Below are 27,696 nucleotides of genomic sequence, written 5' to 3'. Positions count from 1 at the left end.
GTGCCACCAGTTTGAGTTGCTATCTTTACTGGGTCACCACCTACATAATATTCCCCATCCCTATCGAGACTGTTCCCTGCTCCACTCACTATCACTACCTGATCCTCCTTCGTAAAATTCCTACATAACTCCCCTATGCCGTCAGTTACCCGAGCCAACGCTGCACTAGGTTTCTCAGTGCTGGTGCTCTGGTACTCACTCCCCAACACTTCTTGCAACTGCTGGCCCACACCTCTACCAGCAGCAGAGCCTTCTTCTTTCTCTTAGACTTTGCAACTGACCTAAGCCTCCTAACGCATTTGTTGATATGGGGCCGTTTATACATCTAGATACGACTCTGACAGATGACACGTACGTAAGCATCCTGTCTGATCACCTGCATCCATTCATGTCCATTTTGCATTCCGACGGACTTAGGCAATTCCAGCAGGACCATGCGACACATGCGACACATCTACAGCCACAAGAGGCTCATCTCCATTCAGCTATGACAATTGATCAATCTATTGCATATACGCATAGTATAACTGTCTGAATACCTCCTACTCCTAGCTGCCTTCTTGCCAACTGCCAGTCGGTGCAGGACTTCCAGTATTATCTGGGTAGTGGAAATACACTACATCCAAATGCTTGGATCGTTAAGTTTGATTGGTCAATACCACCGTCCTGGCCATTGGAATCTAAATTTGAGTGTATTTTTGGAAACTTGGAAGAGTTGGTAGCCAAGGAAATGTGAGGAATTTTGGCCACCACCAGGTCATACAAGTAGTTCAGACAAGTTTTCCTCGCCAGATATTGGTAAGTGTAAGGCACAGAATCCGACTAAGCAAGAGATAATGATGTGCAAAATGTGGAATCGTTAGGGTCTAGAAGCCCTGTGAAACTTTTCGAGTCATTAGTTAAGAACAATCACTTCAGGGATCTGTCACGTAGGAATGCAAGCGAAATAATCAGGTTCAGCTATATGAAGCTACCCATTAATTATCAGCAGGTACTTGCCAGCTAATGCAGGGACAATGTGGGAAGCTTTCAAACGCTTTCTCTTTGAGTTAGAGACGCATACTGAGCAGAAATTATGGAGGAAACTATCATAAGCAGGAGGAATGATAGGAACAGGACATTGGGAGGCCAGAATCAGGGCCGACCGCAACCAGAGCGATCAGGCAACTGAAACAATTTTAATGAGGGAAACAGTGGAACTGAGGTGAATCTGAGAGGAATTGCCAACCGGAGTAAATCGTGTAGATCTGACAACAAAATCGGCCAAATAAGCACCATGAGGGTTGCTCGTGCTGCGATTAACATAACGCGATGCTTACGAGCTGAATGTGTTGCAACCATGCTGAAAAGAGAATAGCAGTGTTGCACGCCTGTGTATTTTGTGAAAGCTGTGCTTTTGTCAGGCGTTTCTGAGGTGGGCTGCATGTTTGTAAATGTTGTTGTTGTTGTGGTCTTCAGTCCTGAGACTGGTTTGATGCAGCTCTCCAAGCCACTCTATCCTGTGCAAGCTTTTTCATCTCCCAGTACCTACTGCAACCTACATCCTTCTGAATCTGCTTAGTGTATTCATCTCTTGGTCTCCCTCTACGATTTTTACCCTCCACGCTGCCCTCCAATACTAAATTGGTGATCCCTTGATGCCTCAGAACATGTCCTACCAACCGATCCCTTCTTCTGGTCAAGTTGTGCCACAAACTTCTCTTCTCCCCAATCCTATTCAATACTTCCTCATTAGTTATGTGATCTACCCATCTAATCTTCAGCATTCTTCTGTAGCACCACATTTCGAAAGCTTCAATTCTCTTCTTGTCCAAACTATTTATCGTCCATGTTTCACTTCCATACATGGCTACACTCCATACGAATACTTTCAGAAATGACTTCCTGACACTTAAATCAATACTGGATGTTAACAAATTTCTCTTCTTCAGAAACGCTTTCCTTGCCATTGCCAGCCTACATTTTATATCCTCTCTACTTCGACCATCATCAGTTATTTTGCTCCCCAAATAGCAAAACTCCTTTACTACTTTAAGTGCCTCATTTCCTAATCTAATTCCCTCAGCATCACCCGACTTAATTAGACTACATTCCATTATCCTCGTTTTGCTTTTGTTGATGTTCATCTTATATCCTCCTTTCAAGACACTGTCTATTCCATTCAACTGCTCTTCCAAGTCCTTTGCTGTCTCTGACAGAATTACAATGTCATCGGCGAACCTCAAAGTTTTTATTTCTTCTCCATGAATTTTAATACCTACCCCGAATTTTTCTTTTGTTTCCTTTACTCCTTGCTCAATATACAGATTGAACAACATTGGGGAGAGGCTACAACCCTGTCTTACTCCCTTCCCAACCACTGCTTCCCTTTCATGTCCCTCGACTCTTATAACTGCCATCTGGTTTCTGTACAAATTGTAAATAGCCTTTCTCTCCCTGTATTTTACCCCTGCCACCTTCAGAATTTGAAAGAGAGTATTCCAGTCAACATTGTCAAAAGCTTTCTCTAAGTCTACAAATGCTAGAAACGTAGGTTTGGCTTTCCTTAATCTTTCTTCTAAGATAAGTCGTAAGGTCAGTATTGCCTCACGTGTTCCAGTGTTTCTACGGAATCCAAACTGATCTTCCCCGAGGTTGGCTTCTACTAGTTTTTCCATTCGTCTGTAAAGAATTCGTGTTAGTATTTTGCAGCTGTGACTTATTAAGCTGATAGTTCGGTAATTTTCACATCTGTCAACACCTGCTTTCTTTGGGATTGGAATTATTATATTCTTCTTGAAGTCTGAGGGTATTTCGCCTGTTTCATACATCTTGCTCACCAGATGGTAGAGTTTTGTCAGGACTGGCTCTCCCACGGCCGTCAGTAGTTCCAATGGAATATTGTCTACTCCGGGGGCCTTGTTTCGACTCAGGTCTTTCAGTGCTCTGTCAAACTCTTCACGCAGTATCGTATCTCCCATTTCATCTTCATCTACACCCTCTTCCATTTCCATAATATTGTCCTCAAGTACATCGCCCTTGTATAGACCCTCTATATACTCCTTCCACCTTTCTGCTTTCCCTTCTTTGCTTAGAACTGGGTTTCCATCTGAGCTCTTGATATTCATACCAGTCGTTCTCTTATCTCCAAAGGTCTCTTTAATGTTCCTGTAGGCGGTATCTATCTTACCCCTAGTGAGATAGGCCTCTACATCCTTACATTTGTCCTCTAGCCATCCCTGCTTACCCATTTTGCACTTCCTGTCGATCTCATTTTTGAGACGTTTGTATTCCTTTTTGCCTGTTTCACTTACTGCATTTTTATATTTTCTCCTTTCATCAATTAAATTCAATATTTCTTCTGTTACCCAAGGATTTCTACTAGCCGTCGTCTTTTTACCTACTTGATCCTCTGCTGCCTTCACTACTTCATCCCTCAAAGCTACCCATTCATCTTCTACTGTATTTATTTCCCCCATTCCTGTCAATTGCTCCCTTATGCTCTCCCTGAATCTCTGTACAACCTCTGGTTCTTTCAGTTTATCCAGGTCCCATCTCCTTAAATTCCCACCTTTTTGCAGTTTCTTCAGTTTTAATCTACAGGTCATAACCAATAGATTGTGGTCAGAGTCCACATCTGCCCCTGGAAATGTCTTACAATTTAAAACCTGGTTCCTAAATCTCTGTCTTACCATTATATAATTTATCTGATACCTTTTAGTATCTCCAGGGTTCTTCCATGTATACAACCTTCTTTCATGATTCTTAAACCAAGTGTTAGTTATGATTATGTTGTGCTCTGTGCAAAATTCTACCAGGCGGCTTCCTCTTTCATTTCTGTCCCCCAATCCATATTCACCTACTATGTTTCCTTCTCTCCCTTTTCCTACACTCGAATTCCAGTCACCCATGACTATTAAATTTTCGTCTCCCTTCACAATCTGAATAATTTCTTTTATTTCATCATACATTTCTTCAATTTCTTCGTCATCTGCAGAGCTAGTTGGCATATAAACTTGTACTACTGTAGTACGTGTGGGCTTCGTATCTATCTTGGCCACAATAATGCGTTCACTATGCTGTTTGTAGTAGCTTACCCGCATTCCTATTTTCCTATTCATTATTAAACCTACTCCTGCATTACCCCTATTTGATTTTGTGTTTATAACCCTGTAGTCACCTGACCAGAAGTCTTGTTCCTCCTGCCACCGAACTTCACTAATTCCCACTATATGTAACTTCAACCTATCCATTTCCCTTTTTAAATTTTCTAACCTACCTGCCCGATTAAGGGATCTGACATTCCACGCTCCGATCCGTAGAACGCCAGTTTTCTTTCTCCTGATAACGACATCCTCTTGAGTAGTCCCCGCCCGGAGATCCGAATGGGGGACTATTTTACCTCCGGAATATTTTACCCAAGAGGACGCCATCATCATGTAATCATACAGTAAAGCTGCATGCCCTCGGGAAAAATTACGGCTGTAGTTTCCCCTTGCTTTCAGCCGTTCGCAGTACCAGCACAGCAAGGCCGTTTTGGTTATTGTTACAAGGCCAGATCAGTCAATCATCCAGACTGTTGCCCTTGCAACTACTGAAAAGGCTGCTGCCCCTCTTCAGGAACCACACGTTTGTCTGGCCTCTCAACAGATACCCCTCCGTTGTGGTTGCACTTACGGTACGGCTATCTGTATCGCTGAGGCACGCAAGCCTCCCCACCAACGGCAAGGTCCATGGTTCATGGGGTTGTTTGTAAATGGGCCACAAAAATGAAAGTTGTTCTCTATCTTATGGCCAAAGAGACTGCGAGATTTAGGAATTCTTTGGGGTAAACGAATTCTAGCATTATTTAGCATCTATATTATCAAGACAACTACTACAGCTATACAAAAGGGCATTGTATCTTCTCTTAGGCAGGTGCCGGTCACACACTTTCTAACTCAAGGGACTGGGAAACAGCAGGCACTCATAGCAACCAGCTGGACGCTTTGTTACCAAGTTGAACTGAAATTCTTAGACGCTGCAGGGTGGCGAGTTGCTTGCAAAGCGCTTATTTTAAAAGGGTTTTCAAAGGGACAATGCCTCCACATACGTTGCAAATGACCGCTCGAAGCTGGTCATATCAGTTGGTTATCTAGACCACTGTGTGAATACTTGCTAAGCGCCATAGATGGGACAGTCAGCAGAGAGTCGGCCTGTCTTGCATCGCTTTCAAAAGGTCCGTTGTGTGTTTTGTTGGCTCTGGTCAAGAACGACCACCATCATTTGCCTAAGAAATGTTTTGCAGAAACAGCATTGGACTCTCTGTTCTTTCTGTTTTAAATCAGTTATCAGTGATATGTGAAGACCAGTTATGAATGGCGTTGTTTAGCAAAATTTGTACTTGACGATGAAATAATTCAATTAAACGTTAGTTTTGTTAGAAATTGTAGACAGTTAAAATATAGTGTTTAGTGTCAAAATCAGCCTTTAAGTGTGATTTAGAATATAACGTTTAATTACGGGTCTTAAGGCTGGCTAACTGGGTCACAATTATATATATTTGTATCTCATGGCATGGCATGATGAATAAACGGAATTGTGGATGTACAGGCTTGCTCAACCAAGCCGTAGCTTGTGGATGGGAAATTGACAGCTTAGCTGAGAAGTGGTGTAGGGAATTAGGGGACCTCGATAGTGGACTCCACAGGGTCCGGACGTGCTGTTTCGGATTATTAGTGAGACCTTGGTCTGGGAGTCACAGTGTCCAGACTTTTCGTGGCTATTCCGTTTCGGTTGGTAGGAGGACTTCAGTCTTGGACTCAAGAGAGTCCAGACGGCGTGTCTGTTTCCATTCGATTGAATTGGAGATTTCTGTCGGGGGCTCGAGAGCCCAGAAGTATCCGTTCGTAAAGAGCTATGTTTCTGGAACTGTAATGATTCCGAACTTTGCTTTTATCGAGAGTATACCGTGGTTACGATTATTTCAGCGTGGTGGAACTGTTAGACAGTTGACCATACACCAGGCTACTCTCGGCTTCCAATACCTACCCCGGTGGTATTGAATTCTATCTGTAGTTGTGTAAGGAAATACTGTCAATACTGTCAGGCATAACAACAGTTACAATAGTTTTTCGCAAATTGTGTGGGAGATTTCAGCGTGCCTTGTAAATTGGCAGATTTCTAAAAAAATTTAGATAATTAGTGCTGTGCATTTGCTATTGAATAAATATGGACACATTTAACAAGTTTTTTATGTCGCCAGCTACTTAAATTCGATTAGAACACAACTAGCAGGTCTGAGAGGACATTATAAGCTTTATTTCATCATAAAGTGAACTCCCTGTCAGCGGCGTGTGTTTGATCTCCAGGCCTATGACGAGCGAAATTTCAGGCAAAAGCCAATTACACGTTTAAGTTCCCTCTCAAGGAAGAATTTTAGTTCTCAACAGGCTGTCTTAGCTCGCAAGGTGCAGGCTACTATAAAAGCACAATAAATAATTCCGTCATCCGATCGGGATACGCACCCGCAAACTTTCTGTTTCCATGCAAGCGTTTTACTACGTGGCCACTAGACCACACGCTCTTCTAGACAACGCAAGTTATTTCACACTCCTTATAACGCAGTGTTAATCTTCTTCACTGCAACTCTTATTATTCTTACACGATATTCATAGACAGTCCAGATTTCTTCACATTCTCTATATTTACTCGTTTTTAATCGTAGCTTAGATCAGTGTAATCATCATTATCTTGAGAGTATTCCTCTGGGTCCATAAATATATAGCGAACCTAGATCTTTTTAATTCTTACTTTGGTAGTAACAACAATATCGAATTATATTATTAGACACATCGTTCTCTTTTCATCTTCAATGGTTTTCCCTATTTGTCTTGTAATAGTTCTGGCTTTACAGCCATCACATTCAGCTACAAGAAGCTCTTTTTAGAGCAGTTAAGAAGGCAGCAGTGGCAAGATGACGTAATGTAGTGTGAGGTAATGATGACAGATGGTAGGAATATCGTGAGAAAGACCGTCTAAATTATAGTCCCTCTCCGAGATTGGCTGCTGCATTCGGAAGTTGCGCGCCAAAATGGTAATCTTCTATTATTAATATTAGACAAACTACACCGCGTATTTATTTTCATTTCACATTTAAAGCATCTCTCAATAGCATGCTATCATTCCATTGTATCACAACTGTTAATAACCATCAAAATAATAAACTACTGCTAACCAAAATAGCAGAAGAAGCACTTTGATAATCTTCTGATCGCGCCCAACTTGGATGGCCAGAGATGGTTCGGCAGTCACAGGACAGACATTTTGTCCGCCGCGGTCGGTGTTAGTTAAGACTTTATTGGCAATGTATGGTTATTTGGTACATATAGTTGAGAACAGTGTGACAGTAAATACGGAGATACGCAGTTCACTAATTTGTTGAAGACTAGAAATCATTTGTGACTCTAAAGTAAAATTTAATTGTGTAGTTTCTCGTGTTTTGGCAATTAAACGCGAGTGGCATCCCTTACAAACAAACTTATTGGAATTTTAATTATTTCTAAAATAGCAGTTCCTGTCTAAGAATTTCTTACAGCCTCAAGGTAACGGATTCACGGCCTACGTGCTGTTTTGGGTGCAGGGGAGAACTATACAAGACTGCCGGTAGGTAGACATTTACTAGAACTTAAGCACTCCACTCAGGGCTGTGGAGGCAAATAGGCACCTCGCGTGGACTACAATCTTATTACAGATGAGATCAGTGACATGTCGTCTGTGGTAACACAGGGGAGGTATGAAAGGAAGAAATATTTTTGAAATAAGGGGTTTATCATACGGAAGCCCGAGTATATCACCTCTCTCTAGCTCTTTCTTTTTCAACTTTCCGTATGCTGCATATTACGCTATTCGGGAGTTTATGCAAACGCAACTCTCAGACATCGTCCAACAGTTTCATTACTTGCATAAGAGGTAATCTGATGGTAAATGTACTGCTTCATACATGTTTTACACTAAATGAACGGCCATTAACCCCCCTGAATAATTTTATTAAAGTTATCAACACAATGTCGGCTTATTTGAGAAGAAATTATCCAATCAGAACAATTTGCAGCTTCAAATGTACAATGCTTCCTCGTAGGATTCACGGTTGATGATATGGACTGTCAAAACCATTCTATGTACACTAGATGGGCAGATGATTTGCACTTGGAGGACACTTCTTTAGTCATTATCCAAAAATATGAAAGGCACAGTTTAACAAACGAATTAACACTGTCCTAAAAATCTCATTTTGAGAAGGTGGCCAGCAGGGCAGAAAAATCTGAGTGAGTAATACTATATTTTTAATTTTGAACTGATATACTTCCTTATCGATCACGTGTTCTGTAAAAGAGTTTATCGCAGTAGTTTAGAGCCTTGCACTATTCGATATCTAGTAGTTATTGCATGTACTACTACAGACATTTTTAATAGTTTTCAAATATTCATTGCTACAGGTGGAAGCGCTGTAACTAATGTCTGAAAAGACCGCTCCCAGAATGCGATTTAGGGGTGGGGTGGTGGTGGGGGGGGGGGACATTTCCAAACTCATTCGAACATCTGTCTTATTACAACTATGACACAGTGTATTAAGCAAGGGTACCCTACAAACCGGAACTGGCACCCAGGAAAATTGTGTGAATCGACTAATTCCATTTGTAAAAGATTTTAATTATGCTGAAATTAATGTTCAGAAAATGAAACCATTCGTAGGTGTACTGTTCTGATTTTATGTACAAAAACAGTCACCCTCGTTCGAATTTGACGTGTAGAAACAGTCACGCTGAAACAGCTCCGGACTGGGGCGAGAATGATGGGTCAGATTTGGTCCACCGGTTTTCGGTCCTTGGTCTAAGATAACTTATAACTGTTTGAAGAAAATCTTTTAGCGTTTGGATTTTACGTGCAAAAAAGTATTTTTCTAGGAAGCTCTTGAAACGTGTCAATGCTACGCTTCAGACGTCTGCGAATCTGTCCAAACTTCGTCCGAATCGAGCTAAGCATTGTACGTAAAAATCGATTTAAAGTGAATTGAATACAGGAAAACAGTTTAAAGAGAGTGAAAATAATAAACGATGCATTCACACGATAAAATTGAAAATTCTATTTAAAAAATCTAGCTTCATTCGGAGTTTACGTGCAAAAAAAAAAAAAAATTGTGAGTATGTATGTTTCATACTTCTGCGAATCGGTTCCAATTTTATAAGAAAGTAGACAAATACATGAGACTAATGCTCGGCCTGTTGTTTTCTGAAAGTTTTATCCGTTGCTACGATATAAGCAATCTGGTTCGAAAGATATTATACCTATAATGAGTCAGTCGGTGCCCGAGTAAACTAAAATCTACGTGTTAAACCCAATTCCGCAGCGCAGTGAGCTCACTTAGACCCACACAATGTTACGTGTACGGTGAGGGTGTAAGACTAAACAGACACACATTTATGTATTTCTAGAGAGCAGAAGGCGTCTGTGAAAGAAAGTATGCATTTATAATAGAAAATATCCCAGAATGGGGATGCATGCATTGTAAACTTTAATGACACGTTGTGACATACTACACGATATTACCAATGCCATGTTGTATGACATCATGGCATATGTCATGTTATGCGATGTTACATCATATGTCATGTTGCTTTACTTGACACTGTGCATTGTAATACGTGACAAGGGTACTGAACTAACAAGTAAAACTCACGAATAAGTCAAGATGTTTCGATCTAATGTCTGAAGGTGCCACGTAAGTCGAAAAGCTAGTTCTCAAATGTGTGTGAAATCTTATGGGACTTAACTGCTAAGGTCATCAGTCCCTAAGCTTACACACTACTTAACCTAAATTATCCTAAGTACAAACACATACACCCATGCCCGAGGGAGGACTCGTATCTCCGCCGGGACCAGCCGCACAGTCCATGACTGCAGCGCCCTAGACAGCTCGGATAATCCCACGCGGCTCTCTTGTTTTATTCTGCCCACGATATATTCGTCTTTTCTGTGCTGCTATAGCAGTATTATTAACTCTGAGAGTCTTTTATGGTCTTCTTTGTGGTTTGTAAATTTTCTTATTACTTTATATGAATTATGTAGTGTTTCATTCCACGATCGAATTGCTCCAGCTCGATAGTCCCAGGCGTCCTCATGGACTGAACTAAATTCAAACCAAACGAATAATCAGACTTCGAACACTTCCCCATATCTAGTTCTGTTGTCGCTGTTGTCAGTCAATGCAGGACTTTCCCGAACGAATACCACCTAGTCTGTACAACAGAGTTTCTCCACGCCGCACTTCAGGGCGGGAACTGCACTCTAGGATTCAGACGCCGTTCTGAGACGGGTTGGCAGGTAGCCACGCCGCTGCCGTAACTCCAAGGCGTTCTTGTCTTGCTGCGGTCTAAATGCTACCCGACTGCCATTCGGTGGCAGCCATCTTCTTCCACGGAAGCACCGAAACTACGCTCGGCCGTGTGGATAATGTAGTGGCACATGGCTGCCTTCTACACGCTAGAAGTCTAGCGACTGCAGCCCCAATCGCTTTCTTACTATCCACATTTACGAAGGAGACCGCTATAGTCATAATTACCTAGTGGCATATTTAGAGTATGCAGAAAAGGAAACGCTGCCATTACTAATGTACGTCCAAAAAGTTATCTTGTCAGGTAACTTAAATGAGACGGTAATCTATATAAACAAAAATGAATGTTTCTTTATATGTTTGTTCTCTACGCATTCCTAAGCCGTTCATCGGATTGCGATGAAACTTTCGTGAGTTGTTATCAGCACGACCGCGAAGGTTCCTAGCCCCCCCCCCCCCCCCCCCCAACACACAGGTCAGAAGACATGACATCATAAACAACGAGGTGCCACCTCGTGAAAAGACCCGATTTTATGCATCCATTATTTGAGAATGAGAGCACATAGCGACTGGGAACAAACTTAATATATTTTTAAGAACATACAGCAATTTGACTGTTTTATTGTTTATTTAAATCCAACCTAGGTTTCAGCCTTTTGTGTTATTATCAAGTATTTCAATTTATGTCTTTAGCATATATTTCAGGACACTTAACATGTGGTCAACCTCGAAGTTGGCCATAAATTGAGAAAAATATTCCCTTCCCACGAAATTCAAATGCCAGATGTAAAATCACCATCTTGTAACAGATCTGTAAATAATGGCGGGAGCACGTTATATTTAGGAGAAACAAGCTATATATATTACTGGATAATTAACATGTTGTCAACTTCAAAGTTGGCCATTAATAAAGAGACATATTGGTTCCCCCGAAATGCCAGATGGTGATTTTAAATCTAGCACTTCAATTTCGTGGGTAGCGAATATTTTTCTTAATTTATGGCCAACTTAGAGCTTGACAACATGTTAACTGTTCTGCAATATACATATATTGCACAACAATGCAGAAACAGGGCAGGGCAAGCTGTTGCTGCTCTGTTTGGTCGATGGGACTGGCAAGTACTGTACCATCCACCATAGTCCCCGGACATAAGTCTTTGTGACATTTGATTCCGAAGATGAAGGAACCACTTCGTAGCATTCGCTTCAGAACTGTTCCAGAGATTCGACAGGCAGTAAAGCGCTCCATTCGCTGCATGAACATAACAGGCTCTGCTAAAGGTATACTACGCCTTCCAGATCGCTGGCAACGGATTCTACACGACGCTGGTGACTACTATGAAGGACAGTAACATGTAACTCTTTTGTATCGGTTGTGAATAAGTAGTTGCTACTATTTAAGTTCCAACCCTCGTATTTACTGATCAGGTACATGATGGTGATTTTACATCTGGCATTTCGGGGAGAGCCAATATCTCTATTCATTAATGGACAAATTTGAAATTGACAACATGTTAACTGTCCTGCAATATTCGTTAACGACATAAATTCAAATGCTTGAAAACGGCATTAAAAGTCGAAACTTGGATTGCCTTAAACAATAAAACAGTCAAATGGTGGTGCGATCATTCCACAATACTGAGTGACTGTTGGCTCGGGAACATAAAAAACTTGATTTAAATTAGAATTTCTACAGTTTACAAAAATTTTTTCGCTGACACGTTTCACAAAATGATGAAAGGAAAGAAGGTTATCGCTCACTAAATTTTCGCTGCACATGCCGTAAAACTGCCGCATCACTCATGACATTTTAATGTATTAATTCAATACTGCAAACTCTTTGCGCAATATATTTTGCATACAGTATCCACTTATATCACCAAATAAGTCGGAAGATTTATGTCACAGTGCTATACATAGTTCAGGAGACATGACGTCATAAGCATTGAGATGTGTGAGAAACCACAGCATCAGGCATGACGGTTTGTTTTATTACTACTTTACTACCAAAGCTATTTGCAACACATTTCTCAAATGTATCAAAAAAGTGTGTACACTACTGGCCATTAAATTTGCTACACCAAGAAGAAACGCAGATGATAAACGGGTATTCATTGGACAAATATATTATACTAGAACTGACATGTGATTACATTTTCGTGCAATTTGGGTGCATAGATCCTGAGAAATCAGTACCCAGAACAACCACCTCTGGCCGTAATAACGGCCTTGATACGCCTGGGCACTGAGTCAGACAGAGCTTGGATGGCGTGTACAGGTACAGCTGCCCAAGCAGATTCAACACGATACCACATTTCATCAAGAGTAGTGACTGGCGTATTGTGACGAGCCAGTTGCTCAGCCCCATTGACCAGACGTTTTCAGTTGGTGAGAGATCTGGAGAATGTGATGGCCAGGGCAGCAGTCGAACATTTTCTGTATCCAGAGAGGCCCGTACAGGACCTGCAACATGCGGTCGTGCATTATCCTGCTGAAATGTAGGGTTTCGCAAGGATCGAATGATGGGTAGAGCCACGGGTTGTAACACATCTGAAATGTAACGTCCACTGTTAAAACTGCCGTCAATGCGAACAAGAGGTGACCGAGACGTGTAACCAATGGCACCCCATACCATCACGCCGGGTGATACGCCAGTATGGCGATGACGAACAAACGCTTCCAATGTGCGTTCACCGCGATGTCGATAAACACGGATGCCACCATCATGATGCTATAAACAGAACCTAAATTCATCCGAAAAAATGACGTTTTGCCATTCCTGCACCCAGGTTCATTGTTGAGTACACCATCGCAGGTGCTCCTGTCTCTGGTGCTGCGTCAAGGGTAACCGCAGCCATGGTCTCCGAGCTGATAGTCCATGCTGCTGGAAACGTCATCGAACTGTTTGTGCAGATGGTTGTTATCTTGCAAACGTCCCGATCTGTTGACTCAGGGATCGAGACGTGGCTGCACGATCCGTTACAGCCATGCGGATAAGATGCCTGTCATCCCGATTGCTAGTGATACGAGGCCGTTGGGATCCAGCACGACGTTCCGTGTTACCCTCCTGAACTCACCGATTGCATATTCTGCTAACAGTCGTTGGATCTCGTCCAATGCGAGCAGCAATGTCGCGATACGATAAACCGCAATCGCGATACGCTACAATCCGACCTTTATCAAAGTCGGAAACGTTATGGTATGCATTTCTCCTCCTTACACTAGGCATCACAACAACGTTTCACCAGGCAAAGCTGGTCAACTACTGTTTGTGTATGAGGAATCGGCTGGAAACTTTCCTCATGTCAGCACGTTGTACGTGTCATCACCGGCGCCTACCTTGTGTGAATTCTCTGAAAAGTTAATCATTTGCATATTACAGAATCTTCTTCCTGTCGGTTAAATTTTGCGTCTGTAGCACGTCATCTTCGTGATGTAGCAACTTTAAGGGCCAGTAGTGTAAAACCACGAGCGTATTCAAGTTCGACGTTGTGTAAAATCAATCGGCTAAGGACTATCCGAGATTTGCGATTACGTTATGAGAGTATAAGTACAAAATAATACATCCGCTCAGTGTTTCGCAAAATAATTGTTGGATATTGGAAAAGTGACAATGGTAAACGATGGATCCCAACAACGTATTACAGGGTGTTTCAAAAATGACCGGTATATTTGAAACGGCAATAAAAACTAAACGAGCAGCGATAGAAATACACCGTTTGTTGCAATATGCTTGGGACAACAGTACATTTTCAGGCAGACAAACTTTCGAAATTACAGTAGTTACAATTTTCAACAACAGATGGCGCTGCGGTCTGGGAAACTCTATAGTACGATATTTTCCACATATCCACCATGCGTAGCAATAATATGGCGTAGTCTCTGAATGAAATTACCCGAAACCTTTGACAACGTGTCTGGCGGAATGGCTTCACATGCAGATGAGATGTACTGCTTCAGCTGTTCAATTGTTTCTGGATTCTGGCGGTACACCAGGTCTTTCAAGTGTCCCCACAGAAAGAAGTCACAGGGGTTCATGTCTGGCGAATAGGGAGGCCAATCCACGCCGCCTCCTGTATGTTTCGGATAGCCCAAAGCAATCACACGATCATTGAAATATTCATTCAGGAAATTAAAGACGTCGGCCGTGCGATGTGGCCGGGCACCATCTTGCATAAACCACGAGGTGTTCGCAGTGTCGTCTAAGGCAGTTTGTACCGCCACAAATTCAGGAAGAATGTCCAGATAGCGTGATGCAGTAATCGTTTCTGATCTGAAAAATGGGCCAATGATTCCTTTGGAAGAAATGGCGGCCCAGACCAGTACTTTTTGAGGATTCAGGGACGATGGGACTGCAACATGGGGCTTTTCGGTTCCCCATATGCGCCAGTTCTGTTTATTGACGAAGCCGTCCAGGTAAAAATAAGCTTCGTCAGTAAACCAAATGCTGCCCACATGCATATCGCCGTCATCAATCCTGTGCACTATATCGTTAGCGAATGTCTCTCGTGCAGCAATGGTAGCGGCGCTGAGGGGTTGCCGCGTTTGAATTTTGTATGGATAGAGGTGTAAACTCTGGCGCATGAGACGATACGTGGACGTTGGCGTCATTTGGACCGCAGCTGCAACACGGCGAACGGAAACCCGAGGCCGCTGTTGGATCACCTGCTGCACTAGCTGCGCGTTGCCCTCTGTGGTTGCCATACACGGTCGCCCTACCTTTCCAGCACGTTCATCCGTCACGTTCCCAGTCCGTTGAAATTTTTCAAACAGATCCTTTATTGTATCGCTTTTCGGTTCTTTGGTTACATTAAACCTCCGTTGAAAACTTCGTCTTGTTGCAACAACACTGTGTTCTAGGCGGTGGAATTACAACACCAGAAAAATCCTCTGTTCTAAGGAATAAACCATGTTGTCTACAGCCCACTTGCACGTTGTGAACAGCACACGCTTACAGCAGAAAGACGACGTACAGAATGGCGCACCCACAGACTGCGTTGTCTTCTATATCTTTCACATCACTTGCAGCGCCATCTGTTGTTGAAAATGGTAACTACTGTAATTTCGAAAGTTTGTCCGCCTGAAAATGTACTGTTGTCCCAAGCATATTGCAACAAACGGTGTATTTCTATCGCTGCTCGTTTAGTTTTTATTGCCGTTTCAAATATACCGGTCATTTTTGAAACACCCTGTATATTGCCACCAAACGTTTTGTCAAATCAGAGCAACCAGTGGCTAATTGATTCACAACGTTTTCCCAAATCTCACACAGAACTACAAAAGACACCAGCGTCTCAGTGAAAGTGTTACATTAGCAGCTAAAAACAGCGATGTCAGTGTCATCAGTTACAGTACCGGGTGAGACGACACCATATAAGTTCACCGATACTGTAACAATTAATATGACGTTGTAATTTACCCGACTGATTTCTTGACTTCACTTAATTTGCGGGAATTGCGCCTGACGTGTTGACATTAAAATGTGATGTGGCTTTCATTCCACTCAGAAATATCAGGGCTTTGCAACGGTTCCAAATTTCCAGTGATAAAGATGATGAACAATATCATTGACGCTCCAATATCAAAAGGAAATTTTAAAGGAGAAGATGCACTGCTACCAAGCATAGCAGTGATTCCAACAGATATCCCATTCGAGCTCTAAGCAAACGCTTGCGGTTTTCGATGCGACTCGCGTTTGCAACGACCATCAACAAGGCACAGGGACAACCACTGCAAGTGTGTTTAATAAATTAGAAAAATCCATGCTTTTCATATGGAAAACTGTATGTGACTTGCTGACGCATCGAGAAACCATGTGACCAGATGGAAAAATGAAAAAAAAAATACTGCGTATCCAAAGACAGTTCAATAAACAAATTATAAAACCAAACACTTTTTTTACTTTCCGTGACGTTACAACGAAAGATTTATCTAATTAAACAAAAATCTTTTATGCAAACAGACTGCGGCCACGGAAGCCTACACATTTATCTTAGAAACATTGCCTCTTCGTACACAGAGTACACATTTAGTGGCGCACACTCTTCCTTCTCTCCACAGCTTCCCGCAAATCTTATGACTTGGTGCTCCTGCGCCGTTTATAGCTTGAAGTCAGTGTATTACGGCTTCTGTAGTTGTTTTCCAGGCGTGTAAGACAGGTAGTTGTAACTGACACGGGGATGTGTAACGTAGTCCGTGACACAACATATCAGTACTGTTGCGCATCAGATATAATTTTCGGGTCCACATTTAATTTTTTACCCTCGCTGCGCGTGGCGCAGCCTTCATGGCTGTACGTTGAATCGCCTTCCAGGCTGCGCGCTGTTGCTGGTTTGGATCCTGGGCCTCCACCATCTCAACACCACCCTCCGTGATATGCTGTTGCCACGCGCTTAAGCTCACATCCATCTTCGGGAGCACTTGGGCGGACGTTTTGAGTTACCGGTGAGTCACAGCACGCTCGCTCCTGCAAGCTCCTTTTTCGGCCACCCGCACTACATCGCTGTTTGGTGCTGACCTGCAAAATGGCTGCAGCCGCTGCGATCATATTCCTTGCCGCACCCGAGTGTGTGACTGAGCACACCATCGGCCGCGCCGGAGAAGACCATACCTAAAATGATGAATAATAAATGTGTTTCCAGAGAATGCTGTTTAACTGATGCTGCAGGACATGTCACTGCCACACTCACCAGCTTCCATGCTGTGCCTCCTGCACCTGTAGGACGACAATCTCACCTGAACAACCACCACGTCATCTAAAAGTCTTGACTGCAGGGGTGACTGCTGTAGTATGTAGCACTAAATAACACAGTAAGTACTCCAATCATTAATTTTAATTCTTTTTACGAGTAGGCTATGTTTTTTTTCTTTCTATTTCATTGTTATACACGATTACTTTTAATATCGTGCAAATACTGCAAAAAGGGAGGACCATTCCGATGAAGAAACTGTGTCTGGTCGTTCTCACGTGACGTCAGCAGGCAGACAACTTCCAGCCGCCCAACGCAACTAATTGGGTCAAATGGCTCTGAGCACTATGGGACTCAACATCTGAGGTCATCAGTCCCCTAGAACTTAGAACTACTTAAACATAACTAACCTAAGGACATCACACACATCCATGCCCGAGGCAGGATACGAACCTGCGACCGTAGCGGTCACGCGGTTCCAGACTGTAGCGCCTAGAACCGCTCGGCCACATCGGCCGGCCGCAACTAGTTGGATGAAAGCAAAAAAATTTGTCAGTGTGAAAGCAAGGTTGCAGGAAGGTTTACACTATCTGACCAAAAGCATCCGGACACCTGGCTGACAATTACTTACAAGTTCGTGACGCCCTCCAAGTTTCAAGGGGCAGAGTATACTGGTGATTTATAATGGTGCTTCAAGGTGACTACGGAAGAGTACTGCCTGTCCAAAGGAAGTGTAAGGAATAACTTCGTCTGGTGACGAGGTATTGCGACTGTAATTGCTGCCGCTTGCAGAGTTTAAAACTGTAAGTGACCACCAATTCAGACGTTTAGTTTTGTAGAAAGTTTACCAATGCTTTAAATCATTTGTGAAGTATACCCTGTGTGTTAATTCTAACTGCATACCCTTCTGCATCTCAAATCATTATTACCCACAAAAAGATCTATGGCATATTATCCTACATTCCGAGTGTCATATTATGAATATGTTGTGTCGGCTACTGTGGCAGTCAGCACCGACATCAACAAGAAAGGAGAAAGGAAGGAGAGAAGTTGTCTTGGTTGGTCGCACGAATCCAAAATCATCTGTAAAAATCATCAGAAGATTGATTGAATTTGTTATTTGTAAAAAGAAAATAAAGCTAATTTCACTTCTTTTCATTCCGGTTCTTCCTATGCCTCCTACGTGCAAGTACTTTAGCTACTTTACTATACATAGAACGCAGTCTAAGTAACGTCCTCCTACTACTCAGTACCGATGCTCTTGAAATCTGCAGCCGAACTGGATCGGCCAGCGATGGTCGGGTGGTCAAATCAGAGTTGACAGGGCGGGCTGAACGTCGTCTTCGCGGAGCTGTGGCGTTGCCCGTTGTTTCCATTGGCGCTCGGGTCAGCACCTTCTTGATGCCGTTTCATTGCGCTGCGCCGGTCGCTAGGAAGATGCTTTAGGACAGCGCGGAATGAAAAATTTTATCAATATAAAGGACCAGAAGTTCATAAGAAAGTAAAAACGATTTTCTTTCTTGAGTTGAAAGTTTATATCGTTGCTAATTACAAACATCAAAAAACAGTTTTGCATCACGTCGGTTCCGAGACTATCGGAACCTGCACACAAAATTGGAATAGAGATCAACATAAACATCGTTTCCGCCCTTTTTACTGGTAATGAAAACCTCACATTGCATATTGTACCACCATACAGCGAGACCTTCAGAGGTGGTGGTTTAAACTGATGTAGACACCGGTACCTCTAATAACCAGTAGCACGTCCTCTTGCGTTGATGCCTGCCTGTATTCGTCGTACTATCCACAAGTTCATCAAGGCACTGTTGGTCCAGATTTTCCCACATCTCGACGGGCGATTTGGCGTAGATCCCTTAGAGTGTTGGGTGGGTCACGTCGTCCATAAACAGCCCTTTTCAATCTATCAAAGGCATGATCGATAGTGTTCATGTCTGGAGAACATGCTGGCCACTCTAGTCGAGTGATGTCGTTATCGTGGAGGAAGTCATTCATATGATGTGCACGATGGGGGCGCGAATTGTCGTCCATGAAGACGAATGCCTCGCCAATATGCTGCCGATATGGTTGTACTATCGGTCGGAGGATGGTATCCTACAGCCACTACGGCGCCTTCAACGATCAGCAGCAACGGTCGTCGGCCCTACATAATGTCACCCCAAAACGTCGGGGAACCTCCAACTTGCAGCACTTGCCGGATAGTGTGTCAAAGGCGTTCAGAGTGACCGGGTTGTCTCCAAACATGTCTCCGACAATTATCTGATTGAAGGCATATGCGACATTCATCGGTGAAGAGAACGTGATGCTAATCCTGAGCGGTCCATTCGGCATGTTTTGGGCCCATCTGTAGCGTGCTGCATGGTGTCGTGGTTGCAAAGATGGACCTCGCCAAGTACGTCGGAAGTGAAGTTGCCCATCATGCAGCCTATTGCGCACAGTTTGAGTCGTAACACGACGTCCTATGGTTACCCGAAAAGCATTATTAAACATGGTGGCGTTGCTATTAGGGTTCCTCCGAGCCATAATCCATAGATAGCGGTCATCCACTACATTAGGGCGGCCTGAGCGAGGTATGTGTTCGACAGTTCCTGTCTCTCTGTATCTCCTCCATTTCCGAACAACATCACTTTGGTTCACTCCGAGACGCCTGGACACTTCCCTTATTGAGAATCCTTCCTGCCACAATAACAATGCGTACGCGATCAAACCACGGTATTGACCATCTAGGCATGGTTGAACTACAGACAACACGAGCCGTTTACCTCCGCCTGGTGGAATGACTGGAACTGATAGGCACTGCTCATGCCTAATTGTTTACATCTTTGGGCGGGTTTAGTGACATCTATGAACTGTAAAAGGGTCTGTGTCTGTGATACAATATCCACAGTCAACGTCTATCTTCAGGAGTTCTGGGAACTGGAATGATGTAAAACATTTTTGATGTGTGGAATTAAAACATTTTATAGCTTTTGAGCTACAAAAATGACAACTAGCTTTTGAATCAGTAGTTAAAAGAATTGTTAAAACTATTGAATATGGTAGATCGTAGTGAACTTTACTCCTTATTTAAAAGTACTAATTAATTTTAAATCCTTTTAGTAATTGTATGTCCTGTGTGTGGAGTTGCTAGTCTCCCATCGGAAGCCTCCCCAGGTGTCGGATAGGGTTAGTCTCACCAGATATGGTGGGTGTCGGGGAAATAAAATTCCCGGGGTGGACCAAAACTAGCGGCTGCTGACTTGTAGCGTGACGTTGGCTAATCAAAGGCTAAAGGAAGAAAACCTTGAGAATATATTACTTGGTCCCCCCAGGTTGGGGCTCGTGCAGTGAGCCAGCTCCTCACTCACGTGAAAAACTTAAAATACTAAAAAACCTAATAATGTGCCTCGGAGAAACTGGAATTTTCGACAACGAACTTGCAAAGAAGACAGTAAAATGACATATTGATGCTGGAATGTGCAAGGTATCTCCACAAAACTGAATATATTACCAACAGAACTTGACAGTTTCAAAATGGATGTTGTCGTACTCTCTGGGACCAAGAGGAAAGGCAAAGGAGAAGAAGAACTTGGCAATTATGTACCTGTTTGGAGTGGGGTGGCCAAAGCAGTAAGAGCCAAAGCAGGAGTCTCCATTGTGTGATCGAAAGCATGGAAAAAGAGAATCACAAATTGGAAATTTATTAATGAATGTATTGTTATCATAGAAATTACTCCATTTGCCAGAGAAGTTGCAATTATTGGTGTATATGCAACCCTAGAATGATGCAAGAGACCAGGAGAAAGATTCTTTCTGAACAATCCTTAGGGAGTCTACAGAAAAAATCCCAAGGAGGAAGGAGCTGATTATCATGGGGGATATGAACGGATGAGAAGGAATTAGAGAATCATGTCCGATAGTGGAAAAACATGGAGAGACGTAATATAATGGCAATGGAGAACGACTGATTGAAAACTGCGAACAGGTTGGTCTGAAAATTACCAATGCATTTTTTAAACACATGGGTATTGATGAACATACTTGGCAACAGAATACCAGAGAACTTATATTATCATTAGACAGACAAGCAGTTTCAAGGCAGCAGATTTTAGATCTCATAGAGGAGCCCAGTATGGATCACATAAATGTTTAGTAAAAATGAAGAGCTACTAGCCGTGTAAGAATTCAAAGAATGATTCTAACAACATTAAAACGAAATATGCTGAGAAAGCTTAAACTATATACTTCAATACTGACAGCCTACATGACGAAAGAATACGAACATTCTTTGCTGCCACGATGGAAAAAACATCGGAAGAATCATTTGAAGGAAGGACAGAGGAAATGTACGATTACATAAAATCCAATGTTATAAGTATAGCAACAGATGCGCTGGGCATAAGGGGAAACAGCCACAGCCTTACAGCAGAATGGTGGTCGGAGGAAATAGAAGCGGCAGTTAAAAAAAAAAAAGGTGAACGCATTCAGCCAATGAATGGCTGAATGATAAATCGCAAGTAACACGAACAACCTAAAAGGAAAAGAAGAATGAGGCGATAAAAAATATGAATAGCAAAGAATGAAGCATGGGAAAGGACATGTGCCAGTGTCAATAGCAAACTGGGATTTGAGAGAGCGGAACAAGCGGGGTCAGTATTAAGAAGACTTCGACAAGAGACAAAAGCCAAAATCAATCTTCAACTGGTAACACCAAAAGAATGGGAAGAATATTTCCTGAAATTATTAAATGAGGATGGAGAAGAGTATCTGGAGGAAGGAACAGTGAAAGAAAAGGAGCAGGAAGGGGAGTATTAGAAAGCGTGCTGTGTAAGGAAGAATGGTACATCACCTGGACTAGGAAATATCAATCTGGAGCTCTTAAAAAATAGTGGCGACAAAATTGTGAAGCTAATAACACGGTTATCCAATAAAATGTTACGTGGAGAGTCAGTACCCAAGGAAATGAAGCTGGGCAATATTAATACTGTATTTAAAAAGGGGATAGCAAAAGCTGCTCGAACTACTGAGGAATCTATGTTATAAACACATCAATGAGAATTTTTGGGAAAATAATTAAAAATAAACTGGAAATAAATTTTGAAACCCAGGAAGAAAAATGTGGCTTCACAGCTGTATATCATGCATAGACCATATTTTCACATTAATACAGATCTTAGAGGAACATAGGGAAAAATCCAAAAATATAGGATTAATTTTTATAGATTTAGAAAAATCATATGATACTATCCCGAGAAAACTACTTTGGAGAACATTATATATGGCAAACCTGAATGGTCCTTTAAAAATAATACGGGAAGTTTATAAAGAAAACATATGTCAAGAGAAAATTGGTAGCACACTTTCACAGAAACTTAGAACAAGCAAGGTTCTGTTACAAGGATGTCCCATGTCACCAACAATATTTAAAATCTTAAGACATGGTCTCATAAATGCATTTGAATGAAGATGGAAATTAAAGATGGAGCTTATTTACATCACCTACTATTTGTTGATGATTAAGTAGTTTAGCACAAGATGGGGAGGATGCAAATTATATGTGTGACCAATTAGCAATGGAATTTAGAAATTTACCAGAAAACAGAATACCTCACTAATGATCCACATGACTTATACACAGAGGGAAAGAAAATTAAGAAGGTCTATACTTTCTGTTATTTGGGCTCCATTTTAGAGTTGGAGGGAAATCGGGGGCAGAAATTAATAAAAGAATTAGCAGTGGAAGGAAGGTCACTGGGATGCTCAACTCAATCTTCTGGAGCAGAAATGTAACAAGCCGAACCAAAAAAATCATATATAAATTGATACCAGAGAGCGTAATTATGTACGGAGCGGAGACTAGGACTACAGATCTGAAACACCTAAAAAACTGCAAGCAGTGGAAATGGACTTCTGGGGAAGATCAGCAACAATTTATAGAAAAGAGAAAGTAAAAAACGACCAAATAATGAAGAGAATGGAAGTAAGAGAAAGAATAAATGACGTGTACGGGCATGTAAGAACAATGGAGGAAGCCAGAATTCCGAAAATGATCCTGGAACGGGAACCGGAGGGGAAAAAAGAGAAGAGAATGCCCTATGACCACCTGGCTCCAAAATGTACGCTTAACAAGGAGAACACTTGGCGCAGAGGAAGAAGATATACAAGGTCGAAACACCTGGGGGACATCCTGAAGATATAAATTAAGATCTTGTGTAAAAGATGTAAAAATTTCCGGGTATTGTTATGTTGGAGGAAAAAGTGTTGTATAGAGGAAAATCTCAATAAATAATAAGAAAGTAATTGTATGTATCGATATCTTGGCCGTCTTATTCCAGCGTTGCTATGATATTTTGCTTCTACTCTAAAATCATTAACCTTAAAATGAGGTACGATTGAGAGTGAATTTTAAATATTTGGAAAAGTCTGTCTGTCAAAATGCATGAAAGTAAGACTATTGTGAGGTCACACTACGTCATTAGTATCGCAGTATGTACTACTGTGATCCCTTCAGTTTTCACTTTCTTTCACATTATCTCAAAGAATTTTAAAGTCTGAAGTATTAACTACGACTTTAACAAGGTTTTTCGACTCCCTGAACACCAGAATTTACTCCCATCCAAATAATGACCAACGTCATCAATACAGGTGTTACTTATAGTTACATGAACGTAAGTCTGAAGACAACCAGATAGTTTCAGAAATAAATTGTCCGTTTTAGAACTAGCGACGGGATCGTTTCTTCGTATAACACGAAATTCAGAAAATTCAAATTTCAATTAAAGTTCAATTCGAATAAAAAGTCTAGCAATTATGTTCCTTGACGCTCAGATATTATAAAGATAGTGTATTCAGCTACCACATTGGTAATAAGATGTATACTGTTCCACATCGTTTCAGTTAATTTCTTTTCAAATCGATGCCTCTCCGACAAATATTTTCACGTCATCACGGCCGTTTGTAGCTTATACTGGATGAAGTGGAAATTTACAAGTACACGTAAGTGGATGGAAGTAACTAGTCTGGAACATCGGTTTTTAAAGACAGAAATTTCGTTTCTTCACTCCAATTTAAATTTGGGAAATTATCCAAAAGCAAAAACAAAATGTGTAGAGTTGAAGACGAGAACGCTAAATACAAAGAAAAAAGTTTCCGTGCAGTTCTTATCCGTCTTACATGCCTGGTAACTCTGTTTCGACAGTGGCGGATACAAGCTGCCAGTATCCCCCTCATCCTCAAGACCTCAGTTGTTTGTGTTATCTGTAGATTGCCGAAAAAGAAAATAGTGGGATGGGGTAAAAGTACGCAGGTCTATTGGAGGAGAAGTTCGCAGGACGTACTTTACACCATCACGAAACTACACCAACGGATAAAAAATCGCAACACCAAAAAATAATTTATCTATAGTAATGAAATTTCTGGATTACATTTTAGCCAGAATGGAAACAGGTCTGGTAATAGAGCATGTCAATATGTCGACACTCTGCAGAACTTGTTGGGTTTCTACAGCGGTATGTGGGCTGTGAGCGAGCATAGCCTGTAGGGGAAAAAAAAAAAACATGGAACGATGTTCATTAATGGCAGCTGAGCGTCCAATGAGTATGTTACGCAGAAAGTCGGCCGGAGTGGCCGAGCGGTTCTAGGCGCTACAGTCTGGATCCGCGCGACCGCTACGGTCGCAGGTTCGAATCCTGCATCGGGCATGGATGTATGTGATGTCCTTAGGTTAGTTAGGTTTAAGTAGTTCTAAGTTCTAGGGGACTGATGACCTCAGAAGTTAAGTTCCATAGTCCTCAGAGCCATTTGAACCATTTTTTGTTACGCTCACAGGTCGGTTGCAGGCCCCCAGCTGGCCTCTTTCTAATTAAGCAGGGCCATCAGTGGCACTGAGGGAGAGCCTGCTTTCATGAGAAAACACAACAAGGCTTCAACCTGCCCTTTCATGAGCTGTAGAGTGACACCACTGAAGTTTTAACTGGTGCCCGCCGGGGTGGTCTCGCGGTTCTAGGCGCGCAGTCTGGAACCGTGCGACTGCTACGGTCGCAGGTTCTAATCCTGCCTCGGGCATGGATGTGTGTGATGTCCTTAGGTTAGTTAGATTTAAGTAGTTCTAAGTTCTACGGGACTGATGACCACAGTTGTTAAGTCCCATAGTGCTCAGAGCCATTTGAACCATTTTTATAACTAGTGGTGGTTTGGGGTCAGTAGAATGCCCGCTACATGGCTTCTGGCTAGGTGTCCTTGAGGTAACCGATTTGCAAGAGTTCAGTGTGTCGCCGTTGTGGCAACTGCTGCTCAAATTGCTGCTGCAGATGAAGAACGTTGAGCCGGAGACATAGGCCAAACATAATTATCTTCCCTCACGGTAGAGCCATGTGGCCGTCCGGAGCACAGTCTCCTTGCGACCGTACATTCTCTTGACCACCACTGACAGCAGTCATGTACAGTAGTTACATTCCTGGCGAGTCTTTCTGCAGATAGCAGAAGGAACATCCAGCTTCTCGTAGCCCTATTATACGACGATGTTCGAACTCAATGAGGTGTTGATAATGGTGTCATTGTCGCGTTAAAGGTATTCTTGACTAACATAATCTCATCACATCCCATGTCAAAGGTAGCTAGTTACATCGTGTATTTAAAGCAACCCTGATCTCATGCTCATTGGGGTGCTACTAGCGCCAGTCTTATCCGACTGGGCGTGAAATTTGGATGGGCATCATCTTTTAGATGTACGAAAACTCCTACCAACTTTCGTTTATGTTGCACAACAAATTCTTAGTGTTGCGATTTTTTTCCGTCAGTTTATTTGCGTACTTTTACCCCAAAATCTGTACTTTGACATGGGCAATCGCTTCTACCGTAATCTCATCTTTTTTTTACCTTAGATGCCTCATTATAAACTAAATTAATTTTGGTTTCTGTAGTTTCTCTTTCGTTGGGTGGTCGTTTTTCGAATATGGCTAACTCTCAGACACACTTCGAGCATAATCACGTCTTCCATACTCCCATTTTTTTCAGAAATCGATCGGGAACATCAGCCCTACAGTCACTAAGAGAGCGGCTCCACCACAACCTCTTGGCTTTAGTGAAAATGGGAGCTCAATACGGCAAGTATCCAAAGCTACCGGGTTTTCACAGGTTGCCTGAAGAAAACGTCTTAAGACCGGCAAAGGTTGTGAGCATGTCGGCCGATTCACAAAAAGTTCTTTTCACTGGAGGGTCAAGAAGCAACAGTGCTGCGCTGCATATCTCTCGGCCAACGTCTTTTCAACGTTACTCTCAGATAATTTCGACATTTAATTTTTGAATTCGCCTTTAAAGAAAGAGTTCCTAATTTGTTTTTCCACGTATTTATTTTTAATCTTTATGATTGTTGTCAGCTGAGGGTAAAAGTATGCACTTAGTACCCTTGTCCAGGTAAACTTTTATTACCCTTTAACAATACTTGGAAGCCAATGAGACCTTTACACTATATTGCCAAGATGTCAAACTAGTTGTTGCAAGGGTGACTGATATAATATTACTGCAAGTTTTTGTTTTATATTTGGTAAAACAAAAATGCGGACGTTTACTCCCACCTATCCTACGCATGGACGAACACATACTGGCAGGCATAGGGTGGTCATAAATGGGAATGGCGGCCATAATTCCCATACGGTCATAAAAGAGCTTCAAGTATTGTCCCAGCAACTTAATCAGCACTCAGAACTGGGGCGGATGTGAAAGAGTGCACTCCCTTCCCAGTACTTGAACATTTGTTGCTGTGCGTCTTCACAATTTATTCGCACTGACGAGGAATCTTCTCCAACTTGACCTCAGATTTTAAGGAGAGGAAGCACATTGGCAAGATGTCAGCCCTAGAAATCGACATCGCACGAAAATTTGGGCCGTTATTCTGATAGTACGGAGTTATGACCTTGTAAAAGTACAGCTTTTAAACTCGCAAGCACCGGTTCTATGTCACTCGCTCCGCCCCACTGCAGCTGCCTAATATCCGAGTGCGAAGTACTGTAAGTGAAATGAGAAAGACGTTTGTGAAACACAATTTTCACGTTGGTAATGCGCTTTGCTCATTGCCTCCAATTGCGCGGTTTCCAAGCTGTATCTGGTGCCAGAGATTTCTTGGCTTTGAAAAATTTCATGCTGCGATCCACAAATGTAGAGTTAGTTAATGACACGAAAGAATGTGTCATTAAAGAAGTATTGTAGCTCTATTGTGCGTTATTTATTTCAAAGCAGGTACTTTTAAAGTAAAGTACGTTTGCAGGAGATGCGCTATTCTTGAACGTAATTTGCATGATTAAATTTTAAATCGAAAATTAATACTGTCAGTTCATCATAACTCTTCAGTTGCTTACGATTGTTTATTTTGATTTTTATACGTATTTGTAGCTGCTGAAGATCAGTATGAGAATACTCTGGGATAGCTGATTGAGTTGGGGGAGGGGATGAAACAGGGAGGTCATCGGTCACATTGGATAAGAGAAGGAAGGGGAAGTAAATCGGCCGTGCTCTTTGAAAGTAGCCATCCCGGCATTAGCCTGAAACAATTTGTGTAAATCAGGGACAACCTAATTCAGGAAGTCTGGACGCGGGATTGAACCGACGTCCTCCCAAGTGCGAGTCCAGTGTGCTAACCAGTGCGCCACCACGCTCGGTATT

This window comes from Schistocerca americana, chromosome 3, assembly GCF_021461395.2.
Source record: "Schistocerca americana isolate TAMUIC-IGC-003095 chromosome 3, iqSchAmer2.1, whole genome shotgun sequence".
Taxonomy (NCBI): domain Eukaryota; kingdom Metazoa; phylum Arthropoda; class Insecta; order Orthoptera; family Acrididae; genus Schistocerca; species Schistocerca americana.
The sequence above is the reverse complement of the archived record's forward strand: the minus strand, read 5'-3'. Positions refer to the sequence as shown.